General features: G+C 42.7%; 1 protein-coding gene across 6 annotated transcripts in view; it reads left to right on the top strand.

Annotated features, from left to right (window-relative positions):
* Positions 1–5506, top strand: part of raraa (retinoic acid receptor, alpha a) — a 136228-nt gene that overhangs the window by 60402 nt on the left and 70320 nt on the right. The window lies entirely within an intron of this gene.

A 5506-nucleotide genomic window follows, 5' to 3' on the forward strand; every position in this document is an offset into this window, starting at 1 on the left:
AAAAACAGAGGGCACCAGCCACACATCCACATCCCCTCCGGCACCAATCTTAATTTTCAAGGCCCCCCCCACACACACACACACATTGAAATGTCAGCATAGATCACAAGGAAGTGAGGCAGGGCAGCCAGAAACGAGCGTTGCGTATCTGGGGGACACAAATTTGGCAAGTCTTTCTAAAATAAATCTTACAAATGTTATCATTGTGGCCAACCTTCATGCTGCAACTGCTTTATATAATCAATCAAAAGCTTCAGAGCTGACTTTGAAAGTTGCTTATTTAAAGCAAACTAGGAGAAAAGTGCTTTTTCATAAGGAAATAAAAGCTGTTCCATATTGTGCTTATTTATATGATTTATACACAGGACAATCTATTAAACCAGGAAGAGTGGTGAAGTAATTATTCATATCGTTTACGTAAAAGCAGTAGCACCATTTTATACTGTAGAAATGCTTTATTTATAAGTAAAACATCTACATGCAAATAATCGTTAAGCTAAGGTCCAAAAGTATTACCACGAAACCTACTTACAGTAAGAAAGTGGTACATAATAGTGCACAATGACAATTTTCACTGTTTTATATACCATTACAATTACTGATGTAATAACCTATACACATTGTTTTAATGTTATATTAATGTTAATGTAGCTAATTGTAACTACTGTATATGCTGTCACATGCTGAATCTGAATTTAACAAAACTCCTGAAATGTGATCATTTGTACTGGAAACCCCCTCACCGTAGTGGTAGGTTTTTCATTTATTTGAACAAAATAAGAGTTTAAGCATTACCACCATTAAATCAGAAGTGCTTTGGAATTCTTATACTCTTACAATCCCTGCATCTCCCAGCAAATAGGGACAAACAGGCAGGGAGTCAACTAAACGGAAGTGGCAGCAGCAGCAATATAAGCTAAAGGAATACAGGTGGTGATGCTGACACACAGTCCGTTTGTGTCTTTAGATGTGGACAAGCCTTGCAGAATTGTGGCCGCCCTCTCGCAGGTTCAGGGGGGGTCGGTGTATTGGCTTTCTGTCTGCTTGAGTTTACGTTGGCAGTCAGCGTAGAGGGAAGTGAAGAACTGCTTGTGCCCAGCCTAGTCACTCCCACTTCCCCAATACAAGATACCCCACCTCACTCAAAAGACTACAGCTCCCTTCAGATTCCTCTTTTTACACTGTTGCAAACGTGTGTTTTTCTCTCTCTCTCTGTGTGTGTGTGTGTGTGTGTGTGTGTGTGTGTTCACTCTCCCAGTTTTTTTTTTCCCCTTCCCTTTTGCCTGGACAAACATTTCCTTTCTGTAAACACTGGAGAGCCAGGGACACCGCAGCTTCCTGACAAGCCTGAGTACACACTCACTCACACACACATGCACACATTCTTAAACATAAACACAATCTTTGCCCTTCAGTCTGGCTCGCTTTCTTTGACTCCTGCACCTCTTCGTATGCAGATAACTGCAGGCATAATTCACACGTTCTCACATACACACTCAGCAACAGATACACACCAGATACACTTACACACATTTGTAACACAAACGCCACACTGTCGCCCTTTTCTCTTCCTCCTGCCATCCCTTTCTGTGGCATGTCATTTCTCTCTCTCTCCCTCTTGCTCAAGCACCTTTTTTCTCTCTCTCTCACACACACACACACATGCACACACACTCCAGCTAAAGGCTTACTTGCCCCATGAGCAGTGACAAAAGAGAGTGAGTGCCCAGGGAAGGGGAGAGAGAGTCAGTCTGTTTGGAGCTTGAATGAGAGGGATTTATAGAATGTCAGGTTGGAAGCAAGGGAGCCCAGCACTGGTTGTGATGGATTTCAGGATGACAGAGCTTCCAATGTAAAGCTTAATGCACATGGCTCTATGTGTGTGTGTGTGTGTGTGTGTGTGTGTGCACTTGCACCTGTGTTTATAAGAAGTTGCTGAACATATACATTTTTAGCCAGAACAGTTATTTGGACCAAGCACAGTAGAAGGGTTAATCTAGGCCCACGACACACACTTTCTCTGTGCGTCTCCAGCTCTAGCCTCCTGGGTTGTCGGCGCATCACATTATCTGAATATCATCAGGTCAGGTTACACACCAGAGCAGATCAGTTGCAGGTATTGATATTACATTTATTGCCTGCAGCTTTATTAGTTAACTGGATGTTATTACCGTAGATTGATCATACTCACACACACAAACATGCACAGTGCTCTGCTGAACACAGCCAAATATCCACATCCAATATTATGTGCTCATTACACACACACTCGCACGCAAGTTTCATTAGTTTCCGATTAAATTCTTACTGCCACATGACATTTGAATATGGAACTATCTGGCAATAACACCCTAACTATTGATCCTGTTATTATCATTAAAGCCTTCCGCCGTCTGTCACCAGCTCTAACACACTGCTATTACATTACAGTGGTGTTTTGAGGGATCATAATGAATGGAGCCTGCTGGCTACCTGCAACCACGGTGGACTAATTGGCTATTCCCCACAGGAGCGCTCTTGTTTCAGCAGCCGCGGTAATTGCTTGGTACAGGAGCATTTCCTAGTGCAGCAAATACACACGAGCAGCATCTCCTTTGACTTATTAGGGGGGGAAATGGCATTTATGAATGTACTTTTGGGCCAGCGGGAGAAATATGAAGGGATATTTTCAGACCTCAAGGAAGTTAGTGTGTGTGTTTGTCACCTAACCCATTAAGTAGCCCATGGTGCAATGCACTGGCCAAAAGTAAATATGGACATGGTAATGTGTGGCAAAGTGTTTGTTTGCAAGGTTATGTGTGCACGCTGGTTTCTGGAATGACATGTGGTTCCTCTCTGACCCGGTGGTCTGCAAGTATCAGGAAGGCATATCGGTGCGCTCCATGGGTGGCAAACATGCACACACAGTGGTGGAAAGTAACTAAGTACATTTACTCATGTACTGTACTTGAGTACAATTTTGAGGTAGCTGTACTTGAGTATTTTCATTTTATGCTACTTAGACTTCACTACTTTCTAGAGGCAGATATTGTGCTTTTTTTTTTACTCCACTACATTTATTTGATCATTTTAGTTACTAGTTCCTTTTCAGAATCAGCCAAATAAAACTAAATACAGTGTAACCATAAGATTTTATTGATCCCTGGTGGGAAATTAGCAGGCTGCCCTAGTTAACAGTAGCTCTGCCTTTACCAGCTGCAGCATTAAATGTGATGTGCACAACAATACATCAACAATTAGATCATTTTAGTTACTAGTTCCTTTTCAGAATCAGCCAAATAAAACTAAATACAGTGTAACCATAAGATTTTATTGATCCCTGGTGGGAAATTAGCAGGCTGCCCTAGTTAACAGTAGCTCTGCCTTTACCAGCTGCAGCATTAAATGTGATGTGCACAACAATACATCAACAATTATAGTCCAATAATGTGGTATACATTAATGTGAACTGTGCCATTCTGCATAAGGAGTACTGTTACTTTTAGTACTTTAAGTCTATTTTGATCCCAGTGCTTTTGTACTTTTACTTGGGTGACATTTTGAATGCAGCTTGTAAAGAGTATTTTTACACTGTGGTATTGTTACATAAGTAAACAATTTGAGTACTTCTTCCACCACTGCGCGCACGCACACACACACACACACACACACCTGTGCATGTGAATGGCCTCTCTGGTAGGGATGAGAATGATGACACATTTGAACGAAGCATTTGCGATTTAATCCAACTTGTGTGTAGATACCACACAAGCATGCTCTCTATAGACTGAGTACTTTTTCCATCAGGCTACCAAGTACCAGCCATTTGGCCAGAAAGACGTGCACACACACATATATATACACAGACTCATACACAGAAACAGTAGCTCTGGGGAGCGGCTTGTCATTATTGACAGTGAGTAGAGACTTTTCCTGATGGCGAGGGCACAGGCTTATTAAACATGCTGTGTAAACACATCTAGCATAGCAGCCTTTCACCCCCAGTTTAACAACCTTGTTAATTAACAGCAGAGCACAGGGACACTGAAAAATAATCGTAAGGACTGTCCTGTTATTAAGTTATCAAAGAAGTAATAGACATTGATGCTACTTTGAGACCCTTTAGCAAACCACAGGTAGCTGAGTTACACTGAGAATCTTAGAAAAGCAGCAGTTAGATAAAGGTATCAGGTAGCGAAAGGTATCAGTACCCATGTTAGAGAAAGAAGAAATAGACAGAAAGGGCAGTTTGGGAGAATGTTCACTGATTGGGGAAATCAAATAGAAGAGAGTGACAGAGAATTGGACAGAGATTCAGGCTTTATGTGCAGATGTGACAAGCGGGAGCCCTGATTTCACATTTCACATGCATAGACACATGCATACACAGGCTTTGGCAGCATCCAGGGCTCATGCCAACTTCGTGTGCCAAAACACCAGTAACCTTAGCCAGAAGAGGATTCCACAGAAAAGCCCATCACCCTCTCCATCAGCCCTCTGGCCTTCTCTCATATGTGTGCTTTTTTTTGGGTTTGGCTCATCTCTTGTTCTCTCCCTTCATTTCTCCAGCTCCATTCTTCCTCCTTGCCTTCATTACAAGTTTCTCTGTGGGTATTACTCTTCTTTCCTTGCTTGATCCATCCTTTTCTCTCTGCTCATCTTTATTTTTTCATTATTGCCCCATATAAATCCTCAAACTCCCCACATCTCTTTCTCATTCTCTGCTATCCTTCTTTCCTCCCACTCTACCTTTCACCACCTTAGGACTTGACAGATCTATCATTACTTGGCCACCTATTTACTTACAGCCTGTTATTTTTCCATTTGCTTTGAGGGGAGCTGGGGCCAAATCCCTGCCCAGAATACTTCATCTAGTCACAGGATTTATCCCCAAGCGGCTTGATAAGTGTCCCCCCCCCCAGCAGCCCCCTTCTCTCTCGTTCTCTATGCCTTGCTCTCTCATTCTGTCTTTCTTTCTATAGGTTTTTCCCTTCCATGACCACTTATGCAAATACGAGCTCTCCTTTTCAAAGAGCTGTCTACCCAAAATCCGATGGATGGCTCCATTTGCAGTGTGCAGTGCACACACGCGCACGCACACGTTTGTGCACACAGAAAGGTAGAATGCACACACTCTGTTGGGAATACAAGGACATATGCTACGGTACGTCTCAAACACTTACACCTGCTGGCACATGCATGCACACATGCATACATATACACACACGGACACATAAGCCACAGAGAGAAGCCCCTCCTCTGCAGCACGGAGGTTCTATTTTCAGCAGTAAGTGCTTTAAGCTGTAGTTGGTCCATAACAACTTCAGAACCAGCAGGTTGCCACCAGTAGCCATGCAGCACTCAGTTGGGTAAACACCGGCATAATCTAAATCTCTCTCTGCTGTGCAAGTATCTTTATTTCTGCTCTTCAAAGGAAGTCGAGACAAGGGTAAAGCGATAAGAACTCCCCGGTTTTCTCTCTCTCTATGGCTTTCCTATCCTTTCATTCAGCTCACTCTCACATTGA

This window comes from Monopterus albus, unplaced genomic scaffold (genome assembly GCF_001952655.1).
Source record: "Monopterus albus unplaced genomic scaffold, M_albus_1.0 scaffold76.1, whole genome shotgun sequence".
NCBI lineage: Eukaryota > Metazoa > Chordata > Actinopteri > Synbranchiformes > Synbranchidae > Monopterus > Monopterus albus.